Source organism: Schistocerca serialis, chromosome 9 (assembly GCF_023864345.2).
Source record: "Schistocerca serialis cubense isolate TAMUIC-IGC-003099 chromosome 9, iqSchSeri2.2, whole genome shotgun sequence".
NCBI lineage: Eukaryota > Metazoa > Arthropoda > Insecta > Orthoptera > Acrididae > Schistocerca > Schistocerca serialis.
The window spans coordinates 69,588,267-69,601,543 of NC_064646.1; the positions used below are offsets into that span (position 1 = coordinate 69,588,267).

Sequence of the window (13,277 nt, forward strand, 5' to 3'; positions counted from 1 at the left end):
TCCATGCCCGAGGGAGGACTCGAACATCCGCCGGGATCAGCCACACAGTCCGTGACTGTAGCGCCTAAGACCGCTCGGCTAATCCCGCGCGGCGCCGCCATTCTGACTCAGCTCGGTCATCACTGCCACCTACCATAGATGGTGACTCTTTTTTGGTCCTGCCACAGCTCTCTGGGGCCGCTAATGTGCTGGCTTGGCTTCCTGCCGGCCGGAGTGGCCGTGCGGTTCTAAGCGCTATAGTCTGGAATCGAGCGACCGCTACGCTCGCAGGTTCGAATCCTGCCTCGGGCATGGATGTGTGTGATGTCCTTAGGTTGGTTAGGTTTAAGTAGTTCTAAGTTCTAGGGGACTGATGGCCTCAGATGTTAAGTCCCATAGTGCTCAGAGCCATTTGAGCTTGGCTTGCTACTGCTGTTGCCTACCTGGGATGACGACTCTGTGTAGCGCCTGTAACAACTGTCTGTAGCCGCTCACCTACTGCCTTGGTACAATCAACACTGCTGCCTGCGACTCCGTGCAGGCAGATTATTTGTATATCAAAATTGCTCTTTCTTGGGGTACCAGAGAGGTTTGTTGCGTTATGGGTTTCTGTGTGATTGCAAGTGTCAGTCCAGAATGAGAGCGGGGATTTTTTTCTTTTCGCTCCAGTCCTTCTAGAACGAAGGTCCACTCAGACTGCTATCAAACTGGGTACTGCTGATCTTTCCCAGGGGTAAATGACGAGCTGGCGATGGGCTCGCCACCCTCCCCCTCCTAGTGCCGTGGCGAAAGAAAGGCTGCGCTGCAACTACGGCCAGGCCGGAAGTCCGGTCACGGTTTGGGCGCCACAGATTTTGCTTTTATGTGCACAGATGCTTGCTTTTTTTTGAGGAAAGAATATTTTTTTTATTTAAAAATGTTTCTCTTTCGTACAATTCTTAACATTTTACTTAAAAAAGCGGATAAAGTGTCACTAGAAGCCTTCCTAAGAGACAATCTCCATCCCTTCCGAACTGACTATGCAAATGTAGACGAGATGCGGCTCAAATTCAAAGATATAGTAGCAACAGCAATTGAGAGATTCATACCTCATAAATTGGTAAGAGATGGAACTGATCCCCCATGGTACACAAAACAGGTCCGAACGCTGTTGCAGAGGCAACGGAAAAAGCATGCGAAGTTCAGAAGAACGCGAAATCCCGAAGATTGGCTAAAATTTACAGACGCGCGAAATTTGGCACGGACTTCAATGCGAGATGCCTTTAATAGGTTGGTAGAAAATCCGAAGAAATTCTGGTCGTATGTAAAGCACACAAGCGGCAAGACACAATCAATACCTTCGCTGCGCAATGCCGATGGTACTGTTACCGACGGCTGTGCCGCTAAAGCGGAGTTATTGAACGCAGTTTTCTGAAATTCCTTCACCAGGGAAGACGAATGGAATATTCCAGAATTTGAAACACGAGCAGCTGCTAGCATGAGTTTCTTAGAAGTAGATACCTTAGGGGTTGCGAAGCAACTCAAATCGCTTGATACGGGCAAGTCTTCAGGTCCAGATTGTATAGCGATTAGGTTCCTTTCAGATTACGCTGATACAATAGCTCCCTGCTTAGCAGTCACATACAACCGCTCGCTCACCGATAGATCTGTACCTACAGATTGGAAAATTGCGCAGGTCGTACCAGTGTTTAAGAAGGGTAGTAGGAGTAATCCATCGCACTACAGACCTATATCATTGACATTGGTTTGCAGTAGGGTTTTGGAGCATATACTGTATTCAAACATTATGAATCACCTCGAAGGGAACGATCTATTGATACATAATCAGCACGGTTTCAGAAAACATCGTTCTTGTGCAACGCAGCTAGCTCTTTATTCGCACGAAGTAATGGCCGCTATCGACAGGGGATCTCAAGTTGATTCCGTATTTCTACATTTCCGGAAAGCTTTTGACACCGTTCCTCACAAGCAACTTCTAATCAAGCTGCGGGCCTATGGGGTATCGTCTCAGTTGTGCGACTGGCTTCGTGATTTTCTGTCAGGGAGGTCGCAGTTCGTAGTAATAGACGGCTAATCATCGAGTAAAACTGAAGTGATATCAGGTGTTCCCCAGGAAGCGTCCTGGGACCTCTGCTGTTCCTGATCTATATAAATAACCTGGGTGACAATCTGAGCAGTTCTCTTAGGTTGTTCGCAGATGATGCTGTAATTTACCATCTTGTAAGGTCATCCGAAGATCAGTATCAGTTGCAAAGCGATTTAGAAAAGATTGCTGTATGGTGTGGCAGGTGGCAGTTGACGCTAAATAACGAAAAGTGTGAGGTGATCCACAAGAGTTCCAAAAGAAATCCGTTGGAATTCGATTACTCGATAAATAGTACAATTCTCAAGGCTATCAATTCAACTAAGTACCTGGGTGTTAAAATTACAACAACTTCAGTTGGAAAGACTACATAGATAATATTGTGGGGAAGGCGAGCCAAAGGTTGCGTTTCATTGGCAGGACACTTAGAAGACGCAACAAGTCCACTAAAGAGACAGCTTACACTACACTCGTTCGTCCTCTGTTAGAATATTGCTGCGCGATGTGGGATCCTTACCTGGTGGGATTGACGGAGGACATCTAAATGGTGCAAAAAAAGGGCAGCTCGTTTTGTATTATCACATAATAGGGGAGAGAGTGTGGCAGATACGATACGCGAGTTGGGATGGAAGTCATTAAAGCAAAGACGTTTTTCGTCGCGGCGAGATCTGTTTACGAAATTTCAGTCACCAACAACTTTCTCTTCCGAATGCGAAAATATTTTCTTGAGCCCAACCTACATAGGTAGGAGTGATCATAAAAATAAAATAAGAGAAATCAGAGCTCGAACAGAAAGGTTTAGGTGTTCGTTTTTCCCGCGCGCTGTTCGGGAGTGGAATGATAGAGAGATAGTATGATTGTGGTTCGATGAACCCTCTGCCAAGCACTTAAATGTGAATTGCAGAGTACTCATGTAGATGTAGATGTAGATGTAGACGTAGCTGTAATCGTCCTTTTCACATTTTGTTATTGTCGCACCGTCGGAGCGTGCGATTCGGTCAATATATGTTTCGTCAACTTTTGTGGTGTATGTAAGTTTTTTTTAAGTGTTTACTAAACAGTGTGGTAACACATGGACACATGCTATCTTGTAACCGTCATGTTAAGTAAAATGTTGTTGTTGTTGTTGTTGTTGTGGTCTTCAGTCAGAAAACTGGTATGATGCCGCTCCCCACACTACTCTGTCCTGTGTATCGACGTAATAAATGGTTCAAATGGCTCTGAGCACTATGGGACATAACTGCTGAGGTCATCAGTCCCCTAGACCTTAGAACTAGTTAAACCTAACTAACCTAAGGACATCACACACATCCATGCCCGAGGCAGGATTCGAACCTGCGACCGTAGCGGTCGCGCGGTTCCAGACTGTAGCGCCTAGAACCGCTCGGCCACTTCGGCCGGCTCGACGTAATATATCTCGACGTATCACGCTCTGACACAAGCTTGTTTAAGAGCAGCAAGTTGCCAGTGTGCTGAATGCACGCAGCCATCAGCTACTGCATCTTTTGTGAATTAATGCAGAAGATGGGACGCTAAATGTTTCACTAGGATACGACTGTACCGTCTTAAACGCGATGCCGGCTTACGGGCGCGCTCTGTGGAACAGGATTAACAGGGTTGTTTTCGAGACAACGGGAAGTGTCAAGATTTTCGCTGCTTTGTTTCAGTACTCGGTCTGACATGGAGGCACTTCATTTGACAGCGAGATCTGTTAGCTGTCTTCGAGTGGCTGCTGAGATTCATCCTTTAGAACAAATAGAAAGAGATTGTTTCTCTCTAGTGATGTCATCAAGCGTGATAAGATACGGAGATCAAGATTAATCTTCGGATCTTCTCGCTCGGGAGATGTTGCACAGTGTTCTTACTTTATAGTGACTTTCCCTCAAAGCCATTGCCACGTAGTTAATACCGAGTTCGGCGAAAAGCGTATCTATGCAGATATTTACACAAAGACACGCCACAGAGATCAACATAACACCACAGCTCACGTCTACATATCCTTAATATTTCGAACAGTCGTGGTGCAAAAATTACAGGAATCGAATCCGGTTCAGACCAGTATCCTCTTAGTTCACTTACCGTGTTAGAATTAAACCAATAAAACAACGCTTCTCTAAAGAATCCAATCACCGTGTCTAAAACGGCTTCTAAACGTCCGATTACTTAACAAACTAGTTAATGTGTTAAATAATTGAATCGAAACTCGTAAGCGAGTATAAGTTTACAAAAAGGTTTGAAATTGTATTTAAAGTCTGTTGGAAGTCGCGAAATGCCCTCATTTTCAGATAGTGGATGAGGATGGTCTGGGTAGTTTGGAGCCCGTTTTTAGCAAAACATGTTTTCTTACACATCTCAATGGTTATAACGCTTTATCTTCCGAACTATGAATAGTACATTGACATAATATTGCAGGTACATTCAGTGGTTTGTTTGGATACTGTCTGCAAGATGTGTTGCGCACAGAGTAAGCAGTTGAGAAGTAATAAATTAAAATGTCATGCCTGGTGCGACAGTTTTACTGCAAGAACAGCGAAAGTAAAGTAGATGATAAACGTCTTCCCTTTCATCGTTTTGTGGAGGGGTGTTAGCGAGAAAAATATTCTTAAATGGAAGACATTATAAGTCAACGGCCCTGCTGCAGTGGTAATATTGGTTCCCTCGAGATCATCGAAGTTAAGCGTTGACGGACTTTACTGGCAGTTCGATGGGTGACAGTCCGTGTCTGCTGAGCGTTATTGGTAAGCAGGGTCTCCGAGTCTCTTACAAACTCTTTAATCTGTGCTTTATCTGCAGCCGTTAAAAATAGAGTACAGTTTAAACAGAGTTCGAAAGACTTTTTGATAGGCAATTCTTTCTACTCTATAGATGAATATCTTCACAGAGATTGTTAGATCAGTTAGACCAGCTTAAGTAAGAATGTCTCTTAATTTCAGTTCTGACAGCACTTGGTCACAGCAGTCAAGATTAGGTACTTTTTCTGTATGACACATTTATTAAAAGTGCATTAATTCTGTAAATATGAACAGTTCCAGTTTAATGTAAAGCATCCACATATTTTGACAATCTCCTGACAACTGATAGAGATAGTAAGAGCTATTTTCAAATGTTTGATGTTTTTTATGTTGTACTATCTGATTCGTTCCACACCGACGAGAATGATTTCATTTTTTGGTCAGTGTAACGAAAATTGAATGTAATGTGTGAGATCAGCTGAGGAGCTACTTGACTGAGAACTGATAATGGCCGGGGGCAGCGGCCTACTGACTACCTGTCCCTGCTTATCCGCGTCCAGTGACGCCTATCGGCTGAGGATATTTAATTTTTTTTTTTAGATGTTATAAAGTTTGTTGGAAGTCGCTAAGTGCCCTCTCTCTCTAATACTGGATGAATGTAGTGTGGGTAATCCGCGCACAAGACATGAACTGTTGTTGTTGTGGTATTCAGTCCTGAGACTGGTTTGATGCAGCTCTCCATGCTACTCTATCCTGTGCAAGCTTCTTCATCTCCCAGTACCTACTGCAGCCTACATCCTTCTGAATCTGCTTAGTGTATTCATCTCTTGGTCTCCCTCTACGATTTTTACCCTCCACGCTGCCCTCCAATACTAAATTGGTGATCCCTTGATGTCTCAGAACATGTCCCACCAACCGATCCCTTCTTCTAGTCAAGTTGTGCCACAAGCTCCTCTTCTCCCCAATTCTATTCAATACCTCCTCATTAGTTATGTGATCTACCCATCTAATCTTCAGCATTCTTCTGTAGCACCACATTTCGAAAGCTTCAATTGTCTTCTTGTCTAAACTATTTATCGTCCACGTTTCACTTCCATACATGGCTACACTCCATACAAATATTTTCAGAAACGACTTCCTGACATTTAAATCTATACTCGATGTTAACAAATTTTTCTTCTTCAGAAACACTTTCCTTGCCATTGCCAGTCTACATTTTATATCCTCTCTCCTTCAACCATCATCAGTTATTTTGCTCCCCAAATAGCGAAACTCCTTTACTACTTTAAGTGTCTCATTTCCTAATCTAATTCCCTCAGCGTCACCCGACTTAATTCGACTACATTCCATTATCCTCGTTTTGCTTTTGTTGATGTTCATCTTATATCCTCCTTTCATGACACTTTCCATTCCGTTCAACTGCTCTTCCAAGTCCTTTGCTGTCTCTGACAGAATTACAATGTCATCGGCGAACCTCAAAGTTTTTATTTGTTCTCCATGGATTTTAATACCTGGTCCGAACTTTTTTTTTGTTTCCTTTACTGCTTGCTCAATATACAGATTGAATAGCATCGGGGATAGGCTACAACCCTGTCTCACTCCCTTCCCAACCACTGCTTCCCTTTCATGTCCCTCGACTCTTATAACTGTCATTTGCTTTCTGTACAAATTGTAAATAGCCTTTCGCTCCCTGAATTTTACCCCTGCCACCTTCAGAATTTGAAAGAGAGTATTCCAATCAACATTGTAAAAAGCTTTCTCTAAGTCTAGTAAGTCTACAAATGCTAGAAACGTAGGTTTGCCTTCCCTTAATCTATTTTCTAAGATAAGTCGTAGGGTCAGTATTGACTCACGTGTTCCAACATTTCTACGGAATCCAAACTGATCTTCCCCGAGGTCGGCTTCTACCAGTTTTTCCATTGGTCTGTAAAGAATTCGCTGTGGTATTTTGCAGCTGTGACTTATTAAATTGATAGTTCGGTAATTTTCATATGTCAACACCTGCTTTCTTTGGGATTGGAATTATTATATTCTTCTTGAAGTCGGAGGGTATTTCGCCTGTCTCATACATCTTGCTCACCAGATGGTAGAGTTTTGTCAGGACTGGCTCTCCCACTGCTGTCAGTAGTTCTAATATAATGTTGTCTACTCCGGGGGCCTTGTTTCGACTCAGGTCTTTCGGTGCTCTGTCAAACTCTTCACGCAGTATCATATCTCCGATTTCATCTTCATTTACATCCTCTTCCATTTCCATAATATTGTCCTCCAGAACATCGCCCTTGTATAGACCCTGTATATAATCCTTCCACCTTTCTGCTTTCCCTTCTTTGCTTAGAACTGGGTTTCCATCAAAGCTCTTGATATTCATGCAAGTGGTTTTCCTTTTTCCAAAGGTCTTCTTAATTTTCCTGTAGGCAGTATCTATCTTACCCCTAGTGAGATAAGCCTCTACATCCTTACATTTGTCCTCTAGCCATCCTTGCTTAGCCATTTTGCACTTCCTGACTATCTCATTTTTGAGACGTTTGTATTCCTTTTTGCCTCTTCATTTACTGCATTTTTATATATTCTCCTTTCATCAATTAAATTCAGTATTTTTTCTGTTACCCAAGGGTTTCTAGTAGCCCTCGTCTGTTTAGCTATTTGATCCTTTGCTACCTGCACTATTTCATTCCTTAAAGCTACCCATTCTTCTTCTACTGTATTTCTTTCCCCCATTCCTGTCAATTGTTCCCTTATGCTCTCCCTGAAACCCTGTACAACCTCTGGTTCTTTCAGTTTATCCAGGTCCCATCTCCTTAAATACCCACCTTTTTGCAGTTTCTTCAGTTTGAAACTACAGTGCACACAGTTTCAAAATGTAACACTTGTCTTACTGCATTAAACCGTTAAGTTATCATTAATCTGTTAATGAGTAGATTATGGCAGCATTTTAAAATTTTAAATACGTTCAGTAATTGTATGGAATATTTAAAACCAAATTTATTGCCCGTGCACCAAATCAGCCATTTAGTGATACATATTATATGAAAAGATTTCGACCACTTCCCCCGTCCTCATCGTTGATAGTAGACTGTCCGGCCAACACTATGCTGGAATTTTCTTTGCAGCAGTAGCTTTATTTACCCTTCGTAGATCGTTGATAAAAGGACTTCTGTAGTAGCTAATATTGCATCCCCCTGCCTTGATGGCCGAGTTCTGATTGTGCAACCACTTCTCCACCGCATTTGATGGACTGAAGACATGTGATGCTGTTCACCGGTTCGAACTGTAACGGATAACTAGCAAGAGTGTTCCGTTCCTCACGTCCATACGACCAATCTGAATGCCTGACAATAGCAACAAGGTTAATAAATAACCCAGCGGACAAGTTTGAAGCCGCGCGGGGTTAGCCGAGCGGTCTAGGGCGCTGCAGTCATGGACTGTGCGGCTGGCTCCGGCGGAGGTTCGAATCCTCCCTCGGGCATGGGTGTGTGTGTTTGTCCTTAGGATAATTTAGGTTAAGTAGTGTGTAAGCTCAGGGACTGATGACCTTAACAGTTAAGTCCCATAAGGTTTCACACACATTTGAACATTTTTTTGGACAAGTTTGATATCAGTTTTATCGTTGTTCCTGTGTATCATTTAACAGGTGTGTTCCAAAACCGTACACTGATAAAGGGATCATACAGGACATATTTAAAATCTTTACACAGAACAAAGTTTTGATGCCCATTGCTACGAGTTTACCAGCTTTCGTATGTCATCGCGTACACGCAACTATTACAACATACGTCATCCGATCAAAACGTTCCGAGACTGATCTTATTGCTGGTGTATAAGTGACGTCAGAGCAGCAACTACGGCTGCAGCTTGAACTAACAACTATAATCAAGTGACGTACATTCGACCATTCACTCATGAGCAGGCAGAGTTCAGCAACAGACGTGCAGCCATAGTGTGTCAACGTCGTTGGGTCACAAATCGCAATGCAGGAACACGTCTAAAGCAAGTGTTAAAGACATGCTACAGAATGTTTTGAAGAAGAGACATCTAAACAGAAAAAAAATGTGCATGGCCACATGCCACAACCTGAATGAAATGCAAATCGCAGTCAGTTCTTTTCGGGAAGAAATCACTACAGATGATGGTGTTTGGTGTTATCGACACGTAACTACCACAAAACGACAAAGTGTAGAACTTCACATGAAGGCTCGAAGTTTTGACGACGTAATCGATATTCAAGCCAATATGACGCGTGGGTCCCACTACGAGGATTGGAACTTTAATGGTAGCAACGACTTATTTACAGCTCGTACAAAATAGATACGTGTTTCAAAGTTTTACTGACCTTCAAAGTAGTCACCAGCATTATGTATAGCCCGTTGCCAGCGATATAGAAGTCGTAGGATACTCTTAGCAGTGGCAGTTGTGTTGACAGTTCGAGCAACGCAGTCTATTGCCTGATGAATTTGTAGCAGTTCTGAAGCGAAAGCCGTGAAGTGTTTCCTTCAGTTTAGAAATCGAGTTGAAGTCACGAGGGCTTAAGTCAGGGGAGTTCAGTAGGTGGTATAGCACTTAGCAGCCCCATCAGTCAAACAAATCAGTAACAGCTTGCACTGTACGTGCTTGAGTACTGTCCTGCAAAATGATGGTCAGGCCCTGCAGAAAGTGTCATCACTTCCGTCCCTATGCTCTTCATTTTTGGAACACAACCTACGACCAGCTTAGAGACAGAAGTGATGACACTTTCTGCAGGACCTGACCATCAGTTTGCAGGACAATGCTCAAGCACGTACAGTGCAAGCTGTTACTGATTTGTTAGACCGATGGGGCTGCTAAATGCTATACCACCTACTGCACTCCCCGGACTTAAGCCCTCGTGAGTTCAACTCGATTTCTAAACTGAAGGAAACACTTCACGGCTTTCGGTTCAGAACTGCTATAAATTCATCGGGCAATAGACTGCGTTGCTCGAACTGGCAACACAACCAGTACTGCTAAGAGTATCCTACGACTTCTAAATCGCTGGCAACGGGTTATACACAATGCTGGTGACTACTTTGAAGGTCAGTAAAACTTTGAAACATGTATCTATTTTGTAAGAGCTGTAAATAAATCGTTGCTACTATTAAAGTTTCAATCCTCGTACATCCCAAAGAAGGACTTCTCTGACAGTTTCACGTAGTTGTATGAACATTGTGTGTTTTGTACTCTTGGGGAGGGGGGAGGGGCGGGGGTGGGGATCTAATGTACAACACCTGAAATATTAACACCATCATATTAACTTTTCTCTATTTTTTGTTAATCCAGTCTTGAAAAATTTTGGACGGACCGTGCTTAGGTGTAGATATAGAAAATTGCATTCTTTTTTTTCCTTTTGGCTGTACTGAGCACACAAGCGAAAACATCTGCACAGTCAACCACATACAGGAGTAATGTTGGCACCTAGAATTGTAATCTCGTGCAGCAGCAGCCGCTGACGCACTCGTCCTTGCCAGTTACTGACAGTTCGTAATCCGCAGTTATCACAGCTCTGATGTGCACGCCTGCGCTAACATACTAGTAAGCTGTTTGCTGGGTGTTTTTAACGAGATAAGACATTAAGGATTATCAGGCAGTGCAGAAGACGCCCGTGCGTACAGAAAGTGTTGAAATAAGCGGGTGCACCCTACAGCCACGTGGCACAGTTCTGCAACGGTGCCTCATGAAGAATTTTCCGAATATCCGACCGTCTTTGAATTCAGAACAGCCTAGCAGATAGACCTTAACACGCATTCTTGGTGAGGCGAAAGCAACGCTTGTAAATTCCTAAGTATTCAAGAAACTGTTGCAAGGCAGTTACTGTCGACTGTACACGCTGCCTGACAAAAAACTTAAGGAGGGTAAGTGATGTTCGCTCAGCCATTAGAAAATCGAGTCAGATGTACAATGAACTCGAAAGTATGAGCCAACTTTGCGGTGTGACGTTGCACCCCCTCTGATCTGGATGCGTGTACTGATTCGTTCCGGAAGGCTGTCAGAGAGTGGTTGTATCGTTTCCCGAGGCAAGCTGGCCCACAAGCGGTGTAACTAGTTTTTTAATGTTCGTCCTTCTGATTGGAGGTTTAAGGGACTTCGGCCGTTCACTAATGTAATAGAATGGAACACCTACAGCCGTCCTTACGATGTTATTTATTACACGGCTACCAGTGTCGGTGCTTCAGTACTCTGTCTTCAGGCCTTAATTGACGCTGGAGGGGTTAACTCAGACCATATACAGGATTCCATCAGTGGCCAACATCCATGCACTGGTTTTTGCGGACTACCTGTAATAACGATGTTTTGTCTCCAGCCAACATCGTTGTTACAAGAAGTCTGCGAAAACCAGTTCATACGTGTTGGCCCCTAATGGAACCGTATATACGGTCTCAGTTATCCCCTCCAGCGACAATTAAGACCTGACGATAGTGTACTGAAGCACCGACACTGGTAGCCGTATAATAAATAACATCGTAAGGACGACTGTAGGTATTCCATTTTATTACGAGGAGTATTTGGAAAATAACGTCCGGTTAGGCGCGAAATGGAAACCAAAGTGAAAGTCCGATGGAACTTTGCACAGATGTGTTGGACAGTGTCTTTAGTGTGCCTGTCGATCGCTTCACGTCACTCTTTTCAGTCCAGAGCAAAAAGTGATGCCCACAACAACAGTGTCTCCCGCCAAGTATGTGGATCTGGTGAGAGATTTCGCCTGAAGCTATGCAGCCCACATAACATAAATGTCATGCGTTTCTTTCTTCGAGACAATTTTCAGCCACGTTCTGCAGGGGCAACGGAGACACTCCTGCAGCGTTTTCGATGGGAAGTGTTTGACCACCCTTAATTGGGTCCCTCCGATGTTCATCTCTGTTCGCATGAACCACTGGGTACGAAGACAACATTTTGGCACAAACAATGAAAGGCAGACCAGCGTAGAGAATTGGCGGAAAGCACAGGCGGCTGCCTTCTGCGTCGAGGATACTGGAAAGTTGGTACAACGCCACGACAAACGTCTGAAGTCGGAGCGGCGACTATTTATAGAGGTAGCCGGAAGGTGTGGCTAACTGTTGCGAATAATTTTTTTTTAAATTTTCACTGTGGTTTTCATTTCGCGGCCGATCGGACCTTACTTTCCAGACAGCCCTCGTACATACTGTTGTAACTGATCCTTGATACCCTAGATTCTGGCACTGAGACGGAGTGGCCGTCCGAGTCGGTCCCACACGTGTTCTTTCGGGGGAGAGATCTAGAGATCTTTCTCGCCTCGACATCACGCAAGTGATGAGGACGCAGGACGTCTGTGACGCACTGTTGCGCCTTCGGAGTTCTCTCGATCACTGCCAGCCGTCACGTGACATTATACCTGACGGATCCCCACGCCACGACACCGCTGGGCCTCTCCAAAACACGGTAAAAATCTGCATCTACATCTACATCCATACTCTGCAAGCCACCTGACGGTGTGTGGCTGAAGGTACCTTGAGTACCTCTATCGGTTCTCCCTTCTACTCCAGTCTCGTTTTGTTCGTGGAAAGAATGATTGTCGGTATGCCTCTGTATAGGCTCTAATCTCTCTGATTTTATCCTCATGGTCTCTTCGCGAGATATACGTAGGTGGAAGCAATATACCACTTGATTCCTCGGTGAAGGTATGTTCTCGAAACTTCAACAAAAGCCCGTACCGAGCTACTGAGCGTCTCTCCTGCAGAGTCTTCCACTGGAGTTTATCTATCACCTTCGTAACGCTTTCGCAATTACTAAATGATCTTGTAACGAAGGGTGCTGCTCTCCGTTGGATCATCTCTATCTCTTCTATGAACCCTATCTGGTATGGATCCCACACTGCTGAGCAGCATTCAAGCAGTGGGCGAACAAGCGTACTGTATCCTACTTCCTTTGTTTTCGGATTGCATTTCCTTAGGATTCTTCCAATGAATCTCAGTCTGGCATCTGCTTTACCGACGATCAACTTTATATGATCATTCCATTTTAAATCACTCCTAATGCGTACTCCCAGATAATTTATGCAATTAACTGCTTCCAGTTGCTTACCTGCTATATTGTAGCTGAATGATAAGGGATCTTTCTTTCTGTGTATTCGCAGCACATTACACTTGTCTACATTGAGATTCAATTGCCATTCCCTGCACCATGCGTCAATTCGCTGCAGATCCTCCTGCATTTCAGTACAATTTTCCATTGTTACAACCTATCGATATACCACAGCATCATTCGCAAAAAGCCTCAGTGAACTTCCGATGTCATCCACAAGGTCATTGATGTATATTGTGAATAGCAACGGTCCTACGACACTCCCCTTCGGCACACCTGAAATCACTCTTACTTCGGAAGACTTCTCTCCAATGAGAATGACATGCTGCGTTCTGTTATCTAGGAACTCTTCAATCCAATCACACAATTGGTCTGATAGTCCATATGCTCTTACTTTGTTCATTAAACGACTGTGGGGAACTGTATCGAAC

General features: G+C 43.8%; 1 protein-coding gene across 3 annotated transcripts in view; it reads right to left on the minus strand.

The window, feature by feature from the left end:
- LOC126418638 (glucose-6-phosphate exchanger SLC37A2) overlaps window positions 1-13,277 on the minus strand; it is a 420,139-nt gene that overhangs the window by 296,130 nt on the left and 110,732 nt on the right. The window lies entirely within an intron of this gene.